Source organism: Equus asinus, chromosome 12, assembly GCF_041296235.1.
Source record: "Equus asinus isolate D_3611 breed Donkey chromosome 12, EquAss-T2T_v2, whole genome shotgun sequence".
NCBI classification, from domain to species: Eukaryota; Metazoa; Chordata; class Mammalia; order Perissodactyla; family Equidae; genus Equus; species Equus asinus.
The window spans coordinates 71,866,320-71,881,912 of NC_091801.1; the positions used below are offsets into that span (position 1 = coordinate 71,866,320).

General features: G+C 48.3%; 1 long non-coding RNA gene across 7 annotated transcripts in view; it reads left to right on the plus strand.

The window, feature by feature from the left end:
• The window catches only part of LOC106824820 (uncharacterized), a 454,906-nt gene that overhangs the window by 11,252 nt on the left and 428,061 nt on the right, over positions 1-15,593 (plus strand). For all 7 annotated transcript variants that reach the window (XR_011493359.1, XR_011493365.1, XR_011493361.1 and 4 more), the window contains exons 2-3: positions 10,089-10,177; positions 11,325-13,975. This is a non-coding gene — a long non-coding RNA (uncharacterized lncRNA). The remainder of the gene's footprint in view (positions 1-10,088; positions 10,178-11,324; positions 13,976-15,593) is intronic.

The window sequence follows — 15,593 nt, forward strand, 5'->3', positions numbered from 1 at the left end:
AAGAGTTCCCAAAAGTCAATAACCAGAATCCAAACAAGCTCAGAGCAGAGTTGGTAAAAGATATGAGGAAGCAGTTCACAAAAGAAGAGAGCAGAGTGGAGGGGACATGTGAAAAGATTCCAAATAGCCCTAATAAAGTCAGGTTTATTGAGGTCTGATCTTTAGACAGCAGAATTCACCCTTTTTAGTACATGATGCTAGGCGTTTTAATAAATGGGTACCGCTGTGTAACCTAGTCGTGTAATCATCACCATGAAGATATAGGCTATTTCCATCACCCCCCCAGTTTCCCTCCTGCCTCTTTGTCGTCAGTCCCGCCCCCTCCCCGCTCCCACCACTTCTAACAACACTAATTTGTTTTCTGATTACAGTTCTTGGGTTCTCCCCTGCATTGTGTCTATCAGTAGTCTGGTAGTTTTGATTGCTGAGTAGTGTTCTGTTCTGTGGGTATACCACTGTGTCTTTATCCATCCTCCAGTTGAAGGGCATTTGGGTTCTTTCCGAGGGGTATATTTTTCATCTTTTAAAATGTGCCAAAAATAGGAAGTCTGACTTAAGTCTGGGTGAGGCTGTGTGACGGGATCCCCCGCGCAGCGAGTGTGTGAGGTCGTTGGAGAGACCCATTCGCAGCATGCAGTAAAATCAAAAACGTGTGTGCTGGCCCACTCCTAGATAAGTCTGAGGGTTCACAGCTCATGCTCTGTGTAACTTACGGATGTTTAGAGATGGAAGTGAACGTTTCAAAAATGGGCTGAAAGAATCTAGTCAAACTCACTCCCATCATCCAGGGAGGGAGGCGGGAGTGGGGCTGGTGGTGAGGGTCAAAGATGACTTTACCTTGGGGCTGGCCCCGTGGCCGAGTGGTTAAGTTCGCGCGCTCCGCTGCAGGCGGCCCAGTGTTTCGTTGGTTCGAATCCTGGGCGCGGACATGGCACTGCTCATCAAACCACGCTGAGGCAGCGTCCCACATGCCACAACTAGGACCCACAACGAAGAATATACAACTATGTACTGGGGGACTTTGGGGAGAAAAAGGAAAAATAAAATTTAAAAAAAAAAAAAAAAAAAGATGACTTTACCTTTAATGCTTTTTGAAAGAATGTATATGCATACATATATCACTTACACATTTTGAAAATCTATAGAAAGGAAAACGGACTGGGAGCTCATATGACAACACGTTCATGGATGTAAATTCTAGTTTCTTTGAGTTTCCTTTAAAAAACAGTTTAAAGGAAGATTGTACAGACCCTAGAGAACAGCGTGTGTGAAGAACCCAAGGCAGGAAAAAGTTTGGGGTGTTCATAGCATCAAGAGACTTGTGTGGGTGGAATGGAGTGAACATCTGGGGGGCCAGAGATACAGGGTGGGGTCCAGATTGCTATCATAGCCTTAAGTGCTATTCCAGACCCTTGTGGGGGCTGAGTGGGGTGGGGTAGGCTTTGATTGACCTTTTTCCTGGGTGGATGATGGATTGCATGGTGACAGTGGAAGGTGCATTGCAGCAACTGGCAGGGTTTGGACCCTGGCTCCAGCAGGGGAGAGGGAGATAAGAGGGCAAATTCAGTATTTATTTTCAAGATAGAAAGGAGTTCTGCTTGGAGGGCGAAGTTGGAGGGGTTCCAGGTGGGACTGAAGACGTAGCCAGGGGTCTTCCAAACTCAGCTTCGACTTTAGCCCTTGGGAGCTAGGGAGCTATGGAGGGTTTTAAACAGGGGTAGGGATGAGATTAGAGTGGCATTTCAGAGAGATCTGTGCACACGTGGTGTCACCAGCCTGGAGTCTGAAGAACATTCTAGTTAATGCAGCTGACAGCGCATCAGTTACCCTCTTGTTGCATGCGTGGCTTTTCTCATTTTTCAAAAAGAAATAGGAGAAAGAAAGGTCCTCTGTGTGGAAAGTCGCCTGGAATTTATGGGCGAGCAGCTGTAGGAGACAGAGGCCCCTTCTGGCGTTTGTCGTGATGGGGTTTATTCCACACTCTCACTTTAGTAATGATTCATCCACAGGGCCAGTGGCAGCCCAAGATCACTGCAGCAATCTTTCCACTCAGAGATTTCAGAAAGAGATCGCTCCTCTCCATGCAGTGCATCGCTTTATCCAGAGCAGACGATTGCATTTGGTCGGTGAGAAACCCAGGAGGCGAGGGCCACACTGTCCTGGCCTGGTTTAAACTCAGAGGACACTGCCTGTGGGGACCCTGGCTTCCTCCTGCAGGCTGTGCTTCCAGTTGTCACTGCATCGCCTCCCTCCTTCCAGGGCTGCTTGCCCCAGGACACCTGGGAGGAGGTGGTGTCCCAGCCATGTGCTCTGGGGCTAGAAGAGGAGCTCCGAGGCCGCCCCTGGCCTTTGCTCTGGGCAGAGCTCCCAGCTGGTCTGAGCCTCTGCTGTCCTCTGCCCGCACCTCGAGGTTGGCCAGAGGCAGTATCTCTTCCCTGTCATCTCTCTGGACATTCCATACGTGCTTTCTCAATCAGAGACATTCCCCACATACTTAAAAAGGAAAAGCAAAGGGTGTTTGAGAAAGCCAGGGGAGCCAAAGGAAGGAGATCACTGTTCGGATATCTGTAACCTCTGGAAATTGTCTTGGCAGCCACGGCTTAGCCCAGTAAGGTTTTCACGTTTTCTACCTGGACGATTCCTGACTCCCTTGGCCAGAATTATGCAACCGTCTCACCTTTGGTCCAGCAGTAAGACGTGACATCCCGGTGCCAGAGCCCCCTCCTAGAGCACCCGGCTGTCGGGCGCTGGTCCAGCTGTCTCCCTGCTCCCACTCCTGTCCTCCTCCTGGCTGGAGTGAACTTTTAAAACTGGCTCCTGAAATTCAGTGACTTAAGAGCCTTGAATGGCTTCCCATCATTAGTCCGAGAACCTGCTGTGTAACAGGCTCTCAGCAAGAACTGACTGAATTGCTGAGGGAACGAGCCTGGTGGATAAGGAGCCTAAAGACCGAGGGCTTTCCACCTGATGGACGCCTCTGGCTTGGATCAGAAGGCAGGCCTGTCTGCTCAGAGGCAGTTGGTGAATATGGGGTTTGAATAATGTTGAAGGTTTGGAACGATGCGATTCTTCTAGAGGATTGGCGTCTGCACATTCATTCCTACGTTCGTTCGTGTCTCCCACCAGCAGAGAAGCAGCCAGCTGGGGAAATAGCACAGGTTTCCATGCCTGTCCTAACTAACTCCTACTTATGCTTGATGACTCAACGGAAGGGTCACCTCCTCCAGGAAGCACTCCTTTTCCTCCCCAAATGGAGCATGACCATCTCCTCCGAGCCCCCTGTGTCTTCGTTATCATAGCTCATGCCCCATTGTGTGGTGTTGCAGCCCTGGGTCCCCGTCAGGGCTTGCAAACTCAGCTGCTTAGGAGGATGAGCAGATTGTATAAAAGCGCCAGGTGGGCCTGACGGAACACAGTAGGAAGTGTGCAGACTGGGGAACGGCCAGTCCCCTCTCTAGAGGGGGCAGCTGCTCTCAGATCCAGCTCCTCCACCCCACCTCCACTTTTCCCCACGCCAGAAGTAGAGTCAGTGTTGCCAGAGCTTCTGCTCTTTAAAGAGAAGCCAATATCCATTTTTTTTTTTTTAAGTTTCTACTCTCCCGATTTTCAAATATTTCCGTTCAGATTTTTAAAGAACACTCACAGGGCAAACAAAACACGTGTGGGCCAGATGTGGCCCCCCCAGGCCAGTGGATTGCAAGCCCTGCTTCTGGCTGTCTCTTTCTCACGGCACAAGCGCGTCCAGACACGGCATACTTTTCTCTGTCCCCAGTACCTAGCAGGGAGCTGGTGTCACGATGGGCACTCCCTGCTTAAATCCTTATTGACTTGAATGCTGAGACTGAGCGAGTATTTCCCCTCATACACAGTTATTAACATTTTTTCCTCAAAACTGTTTGCACATGATGTTACTCTGAATTGCTTCTTCAGGCCCTCACATGCATTTGTGATAGGCTGTGGGTGCCTGGAAGAGTCATCATTTCCTGGATTCTAACTGCTCTTTTCCTTTTCCCCTTCCCTCTCTGCTCCCTCAAGACATATTGGATGTTTTTCTTTTTTGGAGGAAGCCAGTCCTTTTGTATCCTGCTGGGCTCATAAGCTGTTGGTGGGTTGTTAGTAAGCAGTCGTGGTTTCTAGCCAGCTCGCCGACTTTTGCCCCTAGCTGTTGGCTAGCTGTTGCTGATATCCATCAGGGGAACGAGGGTGATGGTCAGACTTCTTTTCGTTTACAGAGAACCATCCCAGCGAAATGGCTTAATGAAACAAACCAGGCAGCTCGCATGAGGAAGAAAGCCCCGTCCCATTTTGTGCAGCCGATCCCATCCTATCTCTCTCGGCATTGCGGAGGGAAAATTCATTCAGGACGTGGTTGGGAGCTATAAGAGCTTCGTATCTGTCTGGAGCTGTGTGAGGCTCTGGGGCAGTAAAAGAGACCCAGGATGGGCTTTATAGTCTGGGAGATCCGATCTTTGCCTTTGAGAGACGCAGGTGAGAGCAAAAGCATTGATGAGCATGAGGCTACAATGCAGCATCGTGTTTTTTAGTATCATTAGTACCTATAATAAAATAGCATCCTATAGATAGTAAGCCCTGACAGTGTGCCAGTGTTAAGAACTTTTCCCGTATTAATTCACGTAAGCAATAAGTATTAATATTATATGTAAAAACCGCAAGTGGATGGTTAAACTCAATCTCCCAGCATTTGCTGTGTGTCTCACATGAGGGTACTCGTCTGGGCTTGCAGCTGTGCATGGGGGGTCCCTCTGAGACCCTCCCCCCTGTGTCCAGCGTGGGGACACAGACATATGATTTTGTACATGGTGACAATCCCATGGTGAGGTGGTTCTTCTCAAGAGATGTCAGGCTGGTGCTGGAGCCCGGGGAACGAAGCAGTTGATTTAATGCTGAGTGATGTTATATTGTATGTCCCCACCACATTTTGTTTATCTGTTCATCTGTGGATGGATACTTACGTTGCTTCCACCTCCCGGCTATTGTGAATAACGCGGCTGTGAACACAGAGGTACAGCTATCGCTGGGTCATATGGTAATTCTCTGTTTAATTTTTGGGGAAAACTGTCATACTAATTTCCACAGCAGCTGCACCATTTTACATTCCCACTAGCAATGCACACGGGTTCCTGTTTCTCCACATCCTCAACAACACTTGTTATTATTTTTTTAGTAGTAGCCGTCCTAATAAGTATGAAGTTGTATCTCATTGTGGTTTTTATTTGCATTTCAATAATGACTAGTGATATTGAGCATCTTTTTGTGTGCTTATCCACTGCTTGTATATCTTCTTTGGAGAAATTTGTTGTTGTTGTTGAGTTGCAGGAGTTCTTTATATATGCTGGATATTAACCCCTTTTCGGGTATATGATTTGCAAATATTTTCTCCCATTCTGTGGGTTGTCTTTTCACTCTCTTGAAAGTGTCTTTGGATGCACAGGTGTTTTAGTTTTGATGAAGTCCAACTTATCTATTTTTTCTTTTGTTGCCTGGGCTTTTGGTGTGAGGCACAGACATTGTACAAAGCTCACCCAGGGCCATCCAGGCAGCAGTGGCAGAATGCAGGTCTTGACCACTTGCTGTACTGCCCGAGTCTTCATCCTCTGGATTTCAGTGGCCAGTGTTGACCCAGAGCTGGTGTCAGTTCAGCTCTTGTGCGTGTTACCTTGTCCCTCCTTTCAGTAGCTCTATCAGGTGGGTGCTCTTACCCCGTTTCCTGAAGTGGAGGGGAGCACCCAGCTCCCTGGAACCTGGCAAAGATTCACCGAGGGCAGGTGTTCGCTAATGCAGCTGTCAACAGCATAGCAGGGGTCACAGTGCGTCCACCCTGGACCTTCCAACTTAGCACATCGCTTTCAAGTTCCTCTTTGGGAGTCGTCCTTCACACAAAATAAACGGCTAGCAAACATTTTCCATGTGACAGAATTGGTGGGCGACTTTCAGGAAGCTTCAGCATTTAGTTCATTATATTCTTTTGCTATCTACAAAAGAAGATGGTGTCATGGGGCGTAATAGTAAGCAAACACCCGTGAACCCTCCACGCTGCTTAAGAGCCAGAATCTGACCAATGACCATTTGCTCGAATGCATCTTTTTTCTAGTCTCCCCCATCTGTCACCTGCTCGTGTTCTTTCCCAGAGGTAATCAACTGTTATCTTGAATTTTGGTGTTTCTTATGTCCTTGCTTGAAGGAATTTTTTCTATATATCTGAGTATCCCTAAATACTGTGTTGTTTACTTTCCTTCCTTTTGAGCTTTACAAAATCCCGTGCTGTATGCAGCTTACTTTTCCACTTGGCATCACATTGATAAATCCATGTTGACGTGTGTCTCTGAGGTCTGTTTCTCCCTGCGGTCATCATTCCATGGTATGAACAGACCACAGTCGGTTTGTCTGTTCTGCATGGCCATGTGAGTTGTTGGTAGTTGGTTTTGTTTTTTGGGTTTTTTTTTGCCACACAAACAGTGCTGCTGTGAGCGTTCTTGCATGCTTGGTCACACATGCCAGAGTTTCTGGCTGCAGTGGTAGGACCAATGCTGCTTTTGGATGTTCCTGGGATCATAGACTTTCAAACGTGGAAGGGGCTTCTTTGGCCAAGGACTGCTGACCCTCGTCGATGATCTGAAAAGCAATGTTCTTGGTGTGGTGAAGTTCCTGGAATGTGATGGCCGCTGATTCCCTCCTGCCTCTGCCTCATTCTGTTACTTAGTTTGCTGTGCAGTGAGCCCAGCTTCTCTCCACCTGTTTCCTCGGCTGTGAACCGAGGATAAAAGTCTGGATCCTTTTGAGGGTTAAATGAGATGGTGTATGCAGCGTGATTAACTCAGGGCACGGGTGATCATGAACATGGAACAGATGCTCCCAGCTGTTGGCGTTGTTCCCTGTTGCTGTTTAAGGGTCACTTATACCTGCCCCTGACTGGTGCTGGGGCGGAAACTCATGCCCAGGAGAGGGGCAGCGACTCAGAGAAGGTCACACAGTGGCAGTGGTGGCATTGGAACTCGAGGAACAGCCCCAGTCTGGTTTGCTTTCCCTTCAGTGTGGGCCCAGGATTCCAGGCAGGTTCACAGTCCAGCTGGACCATTGTTCTCTGCCAGGTGATCTCCACCTGCCCAGGTGAGATTTGCTCCTCTCTGTCCATACTTCCCAGTGCTCTTCTACATGGCGTGTAGCAATGTGGGGCGCCTCCTCCAGTGTGGGTGTGTCTAGGATTGCCCACAGCTTACATATCCCCAGCCGGGATAAGCCTTTCAGAAACAGATGGGGCTGGTCCATGGTGTAGTGGTTAAGTCCGGCATGCTCCGCTTTGGTGGCCTGGGGTTTGCAGGTCTGGATCCCGGGCACGGACCTACACCACTCCTCAAGCCATGCTGTGGCAGCGACCCACATACAAAATAGAGGAAAGTTTGGCATAGATGTTAGCTCAGGGCTGATCTTCCTCAAGCAAAAAAAAGAAGATTGGCAACGGATGTTAGCTCAGAGCAAATCTTCCTTACCCCCTTCCCTCCCCAAAAAGCAAAAAAACCCAGATAAACTGATGGCACTTGAATAGAATGGGCTCCCAAGAGGTCCCAGCCTGCCCTGGATGCTTCCAGGAAGAATAAATAGCCACGTAATTCCTGTTCTGCTGCCTGCCTCCTGTTCCAGCCTTCAGGCCCACGTTACAGGAGGAGGGCAGGCAGGTCCTTCTTCCAGGAGAGTGAGCCGTTTCCTGCACAAGATTTCTTCATCATTTGTGGTGTCAGGCCCAGAGCCTGGGATCTTTCCACCCGGGGGCTCTGCCTGGTGCTTTGAATCATTCTGATACTTGGTGGCAGAGACCACGAAAAGCCACGAACAATTGTTCACGTGTATTAGAAGCAGAGAAAACAGAGTACAATGGACAGGAGTGCGGTCTTCCAGCTCGCACAGCATCGATCTGAGTTCCGCCTCTGCCTTCAAAAGTCACAGATCTCCTCGGGCTGTTTGCTTTCCCTCTTGAGTCTCAGTTTCCTCACTTGGAAAACTAGAAAATAAGTGTTACCTACTAGATGCCTTGTGGGCAGGATTGAATGAGCTTTTGTGCCTTAAGAGCTGCCCCCAGAGCCGGCATGCAGTAGGTGCGCAGTAAGTGCTGGTTATTATCCAGCCGGCCTGTGATCCTCCAGTGGGCATACTGGGCCTCCAGCACACTCGGTGGTCAGTAAATATGTGTTGAATGAGTGAGGGTGCTTAGTGCTTTCCGGCTGGAAAAGCCCATTTATGTGTGTTGTTTCAGTCTTTAGATTCCTGACTTTGGAGTCCTGGGGTCCATGCTTGAGCCCTGTGTCTCCAAAATGATGCTCATCGCTTCACTCCTCTTGGACCTTAATTACCATCTGTAAACTTGTGTTAGCATGCGCGTCACTAGTTCCCTGTGTCGCAGCCTCTCTTCTGAGCGCTCTGCATCTAGGTTTAATCTGTATATTGAATCCTTAGAACCGTCTGTGTGGTCGATATGAATTTCCCCTGTTTACAGTTAGGGAAACTGAGGCAGAGAGGTAGGTGGCTGTCCAAGGTAATGGTTAATAAGGAGCAGGGCCAGAGCCAAGATTTGAAGCCAGGCCGCCTAATTTTAGGATCTGTGTGTGCTCACTGGTGTGCTGCCTTGCCTAGATGTGATCTCGGCCCCCAGGGAGCCGGGTGGGTGACTGAGATGCTCATGCCAAGAGCTTGGGGCCCTGGAGGGACACTTATTAATGGCAGCCTCTGCTCGCCCTCAGGAGTGGAGAGCAGAGTGTGTGGGGGGAACCCCAAGGTGAGCTGAAGTGGTGGAGGTGGGATTCGAAGGCAGATGTCCCTTTAGTCCTTACTCCACGCACTCTAAGGACCAACCACATTCTTTCACCCTTCTGGAATGTCACTGGATTGAGTATGGTTCTCAGGGTGGGGTTTGGAATGCTTTGCCTTTTTTAGAGATTTTGGCTCCCATGGGTTTCGCTTTCTGCGCCCAGTTCAGCCCACTCGAGGATGGCTCTGAGCTTAGACTATAAATGCAGACTCGCGTCCAGCCCTGCGCCCCTCCTGATCTGCGATGGGGAAGGGAGGCCTCCTGCTGGTTGGGACTTCATCGGTGAGCGTGGATTAGCCGTGGGGCCCAGGGCAAGCACCCTCCTCCCAGCAGAGAAAATGAGAGCTGCAAAGTTGCACCCCCTCCCCCCATGGACAGCATGGTTTTCATTGTTGGAGAAATAAATTATGCTTTTTAAGGATGAAAATGTCTCCCAGCTGTTGAGGGCTTTCAACTTCCAGATGTTCCTCTGCCCTGGAAGTGGAGAAGGGCGCATGAATGGATCTCTTTAAAAACGGATGCACAGAACGGTTCCTTAAATTTCGGTGACTTGCGTCTGATCTCCAGGGGATGTGGAGGCCCAGAGAGGTCGGGCCTTGTTCAAACTGCCGCTAGACCCGTGCCATCCAGTATGGTGGCTACTGTGTGGCTGTTGAGCGTGTGAAATGTGGAAAAGACTGAATCGAAATGTGCCTTAAGTGTAAAATGTACACCGGGTTTCTAAGTTTTTACCAAAAAGAGAATGTAAAATATCTTTAATAGTTGTGTATATTGATTACATGTTGAAATGGTAAGATTTGGATATGTTAGGTTAAATAAAATATATTAAAATAAATTTCACCTGTCTCTTTTTATTATTTTTTAATATGACTACTAGAAAATTTGAAATTATATATGTGTCTAGTATATTTCTATTGGACTGTGCCAAGCTAGACTGTGACAAGAATGGTGGGCTTCAGAGTTGTGTAGTATACAACCTGCACAACCGTATGTGGCAGGCCTACCAGGTCTGGATCTGACGGCCTGCGTTTGAATCCTGGCTCTACTAATATTAGTTGTGTGAGATTGGTTAAGCTGTTTAACCTCTCTGAGCTTCACTTGTTCTATCTGTAAAATGAATATTGTAATAGTACTTCATAGAGTTGTTGTAAGGATTTAATGAAATAATTAATGCGTATGTGGTGCTTAAAATAGTGTCTGGCCTACTTTAAGAACTCAGTGAGTCTTGGTGGCTGTAATTGTTCTTGTATTGGTGGTTGTTTTTTAGGACCTGGAGACACAAAGATGGAGAGACCCAGTCTGTGGGGATGCAGAGGTGAAAGAAGCAGAATATAAAGGCAGTGATGATTAGAGCGCGTAAGTCTATCTGGGCAGATGAGGTTGCATTCCCACTCAGGCAGGACTTGAGCTGAATCTTAGGAGTGGAAATGCTGAGCCTGCTGGGCAGACAGGAGATGGAAGGACATTGCGAAGAGAGGGACCAGCTCCTACAAGGCTTAGCCAGGTGGGATCCGGGCTCAGTCTGGGAACTGCAGAGACTGTCTGCCTGAGCAAACTGCAGTGGGGCACGTAGGGGAGGAGCCCAAGCTGGAGGAGGCTGGTGGCTGGGTGGTGAGCCCCCCCTGGAGCCTCTACGTGAGACCCAGGAGGGATTTTGAGCCAGAGAGTGACAGGATTGAATTTGAGGATCAGACCATTCTAGCCGCTTTGAGGAGCTTGTATTGGAGAGAGGACTAGGAACCTGTGGCAAGACGACCAAGTGAGGGAAGGACACTATTTCAAAAGCCCGTGGAGTGTATTTTTTTCGTTAAAGTTAAAAGTCTTTATATTCAAAGTGGCATGTGTTATATCAGCCCACGTCTGTCATCCTTCCCAGCTTATCTGCCTAAGAAGGATGCTTGAAATGGGGTGCACCTGAAAGCTGCTTCTGCTTGCTGGGGATTTCAGTAATTGTGTCAGGTTGGTAGGGAAGTTGTTCCCAATGGGCTGCTGTCCTGTCCCAGTGACAGCGACTTCATCTGGTTGCAGCGCCTTTTAAACATGTGAAAGAGAGAGGGACGTGAGCATTAAGGAAGCTCCTGCTCATAGTGTGTTTGAATTCAGAGCCTAACACCCTTTTCAAAGAATTAGGTCTTTAATCAGAATAATGCATGCACATATTTAAAATCAAATGAGAAAGGCTTATATGGAAAAGCTGGAGTCCCCCACCCCCCTCGCCTGCCCTTAGTTGTGGCCCAGAGTGCGGGGGAGGGGAGGTAGGTCAGTATCTTTGAATACTAGGCCCTGTGGCCTGGCTCTTCAGTGACTTAGACCCGTATTCTGGACCCTCCCCAGCATCCTGTGACTCACACTTGCTGAGCCCAGACATGAGCATGTGCGCTCTCCCCTCCTCCACCTCCCTTATCCTTATCTGGCATCTCTATTTTTGCGTCAGTGGGCAAGGCGTGGCACATTCCTATTATCTCTCGTATCCCTAATTAAGATTTCTGTGCTTTATCTGCAGCATTAATTTGGAAGGTGGAAACATTGGTGAACAGTATGTACATCATTCTGCATCTGAATGGCCTTCCCCTCGCATCCCAGCAGTAGACGCTGATCACGGGTCCTTTCTGCACAGTTCTCTGTTCGCCCTGGGATTTCAGATTGCCTCCTCTTGAACTACTTGTCTGTATCCTGAGAGTAGCTGTTTTTTGAACTCTCAGTCCCCTTCATTAAGGCCCCCCGCCCCGTGTCTCAGATCGCTCCCTTGGGGACCCCCCCTCCCCTCTGTGTTCTGGTTCCTGTGGACCTGCTGTGGTGTTGCGGCTCCCGGGACTTCCCTTCTCTGCTTTCCACAGCTCTTCTGGGCTTGAGCCCCTTTTTACTGGGCTCCCCATCAATCTCTTTCTGAGTTGCCTCCCTGATTTTGCAGGATCATGTAACTTGTTAGGAGCATCATCTGAAAACTGAGTAAATTATTCTCCATCTCATATTACACCCATTGCTCATTTTATCCAGGAACATGGGTCCTCATTTCTTTCAAATAATGCTTATTTTTGTAAGGATATTTTTTCTTCTGGAAAATTTGGGAAATGTTAAGAGTACAAGGAAGAAAATAATATTAACACATTTCACAGTGTTTTTTTCTTTGCCTATTTCTTTTAAATATGAGATCATCTGACAATTTTATTGGATTTTTCTCTTAATGTAATAGAAGTATTTCTACATGGTGTTAAAAGTGTACTTTTAAGTATCATTTTTATGCAACAGAATGTTGTAATATCCCATTGCAATGATAGTTTATTTTCCCAATTTTACCAGTAATTTTAAGAATATTTCCTGTAGTTTTCTCTCATAACTATTGGAAATGATGCAGCGTCGGTGAGCGGAGGATTCAAAAGAAAGATTTCTGGGACTCTCAAGATCTGGCGGTAGTGCTCTTTTATTTAGAGAATAGTGTGGAATAGCATGGGGACAGGACCCATGGGCAGTCTGGCTGCAGCGTGGGGACAGGGCCCACGGGCAGGAGGAGGTGCTGCTGCCGCTGCTTCTGCTGCAAACATGGGTGGAGAGTAAGGTTAGATTTAAGGCATAGGTATGTGAGCCATCTCTTTACAAGACAAAGGAAAGAACATGTAAAAAAGTCAAAATGGTATCAGTGCAGGTGGGGTCTGGCCACTGGGCGGTCCCACAACTTTTAGATAAGAATCAAATCGGATTAAGTAAAGGCCAGAAGCCACCACCCTAAATCAGTTACATGAGGTTGACAGACCGTAACCAACTTAAGTCCTTGCCTTCCCCATTAAGAGTTTCCAGAGATAAGGCCATCCCACCTTCCTCCTGGTGCAGAGGGGGAGGCATGGAGATTTCCTTCACAAATGCAAATATCTCTCATCAAAGAGCAAGCAAATTCCAGTCCTTGGAGCCTGCTTCTCCTCTGCAGTTTTAAAATTAACTAGCCTAAAATCCTCATCACTAAGATGTGTGGTTTTGTGTGTGTGTGTATGTATGTGTGTGTGCACATGTGTGAATAAACCTATTTCCATCTTTCAGATTTCCTTAGGATAGATTTCTGGAAAAGGTTCTAGACATTTTTAAGGCTCTCGATGCATATTGTTAAATTGCTTTGACATTTAGTTTTGCTAGATTGCAGCCACAAGATGATGTCAAACATCTTCCCCGCACAGAGTTGCTTTCTTGTTAAGCGGGGTTTCTGAGACCAGGGAGAGGTGGGTCCTGTGGAGGGGAATGGGAGAGCTCTTCAGCAGTTCTCACTGTTTTCTCCTTGTGATTTTGGGTTTCCCTTAAATACAGCACTTTGCTGCTTGGGAGGTGGGAGCAGCTGCTCAGGACTGCATGAAGTTTATGCCCTGAGGTTTGCATGATTGAGTGGGAGAATCCTGGCCTGAGCCTGAGGACCATTTGCCGTCAGCCTCGCCTATGAGAACTCTGGAAGGCCGCTCAGCTTCTGTCGTTCTGCTTTCTTGTTGGTTAAGGGTGGATCTTGACACCTACTTCAGGGATGCTGGAGGTGAAACGAGCTACTATAAATCTGACTGCTCAGCAGGGTACTATCATTTCCATTTTGGGGATGCTTTAGTGGAAATCAAAAGCATGGGCTTTGGACGCAAAACCAAAGGGTTTAAGTTCTGCCTCTGACACATTTGGCTAGCTGTGTGTTCCTGGCAGTCACTCAGCCTCGCTGCAGATAAATACCTATGTCATACGGCTTGCAGCTCTTCCCCTGTTATGTGTGTGTCCCCCAAAACGACGAACACGAGAGAATTGCATGGTTATGCTAGTTGTCTACCACTTATGTGACCTTGGACTGGTTGCTTTGTTTCTTGGACCTTAGTTTCTTTTCCCATAAAATGGGCATAATAATACCAGGCCTTACCTCCCGAGGTGGTTGTGAAGGTTGGACGAGGTGGTGCCTGTAACTTGCTTGGCCCAGCGCCTGGTCCCCGGGAGGGCTCAGTCAAGGTCAGTTGTTAGCACTGTGTCCCTCAGCAGACCTGACAGTCCCCAGAGTTGAGTCAAACCAGCCTCAGGTTAGCTCCTCAAGCTGGTTGCCTATGGCTTTTGGCAGGTAGCTTCCTAGTTTGGACTCCTCAAAGTCAGAAGGGACCCATCCAAGCTCGTCATTTGATGGATGACAAAGTCAGGCTCCAGATGGTGAGTAGTTCTTTGGGAATTTTCTCACTATTTCCATTTGTGTGCCAAAGGAAGAACACACACATGCTTGTATGCACAGATTAGATCTGGAAGGATACACCAAAAAAAAAAAAATGATAATAGCGACTGCTACTGAGGAGGCTAACTGGGGGCCTTGGGGGGGAAGAGGGAAGCTTACTGGTGTCTCTGTGACTCTTCATTCTGTTGGAAATTTTACTGTGTGCACGTATTCGTTCTTCAATTAATAAGAAACAAGTTCTTAAAAATCCACCAAGTAGTAAAACATCTTTGAATGCATTCTGCTTCCTAATGCATCAATAAGGAGCCCTGGGAGCACTCAGAACTCTGTTTGTTTTATAATTGCCCATCTGAACCCAAGTCCCCCGAATCCCAGGCCAGAGGGCTTTCTTCCACTCACACAGACCGTCTCCCATCCCTTTGCTGGCCTTCCTTTTTTCCTTTCTGCCTTCTGGAATCTGCCAACTGAAGTCCTAGACACCCAGCCCCTGGTCCCCAGGCAGCTGACCACCCTCTGGTCCACTCTCTGAAATTGCCTGTATGGGGGAGCCCTGGGCCTGACTGAGCAGGCCTGAGGCTGGAGGCCCTGGCCTCTCCTCCCCAGCCCCCTTCCTGGCCCGGCGCCTCCAGTGCAGAAGGAAGAGTCTGTGCAGCCTGTTCTCTCTCCTCCTTTGAACCAGGGCCCGTTCCAAGAATCGCAGCGCTGTTTTGCCTGCACGGCAGGGTTGCGTGGCCCTCCCAGGCCTCATGCGCCGAGTTGGCAGCTCCCTGGAAAAATTTCTTCTCCCCTTTCTTTCTGGCACGGAGGGTGGATTCCCTGCCCCGCCCTGGACAGTGCATCTCAGGGGTCATTTGAGTTGAATCCTGATGGAGCATCTTGCTCTGCGGCCCCAGCGGGGCAGGAAGCCTGAAACTCTGATCTTCCTCCCTCCCAAAAGCCTTGGATCTGCATCCTGGCCCAGAGCCCCCTCCCCTCCTTCCACTCAGCCCCCTCCCCTCCTTCCTCCCCAGCCCCCTTCTCTCCTCCCCCCCAACTCCCCTTCCCCATTGCCACAGCTGAGGAGCCAGGCTGTTATTGCCCAGTGACCACTCTTTGAAGGCTGTGGAGTTCCATGGTGAGCAGTTTTTTTCTACCCAGGGACCAATTCAGGAAACATAAAAGCATTTATAGGCCACTTTTGTTTATCCATTCAAAATGAAAATGGCCATATTGATGCCATGGCCCGGGGTGGGCAGGAGAGCGTTGTGTCTCCTCACAGCTTGGATTGTCCACTTTATGAGAAAGAAGGCCCTTATTAAGAAGTGCCAGTGCTGTCTGCCATTCACACCTGGGCACATTTCAGCAAAGCAGAGCCAACTGCCTCCTCTTTTCATTCTCAAAGCAGACTTCAGGCCAAATGATCTTACTATTTATCTAGTTCTTTGTGGTACAGATGAGGGAAACTGAGGCCCAGAGTGGACATAACATTCCCGAGGGAGAGACTTTGTAAGGTTCTGGGTAGTAAGACTTATTATTATTGATAACAACAACGACAATAATAGTAAGAAGCAGTAATAGCAGTCACAAAGCATGGGGCTTTTACTTTTCAGATGGGACAGT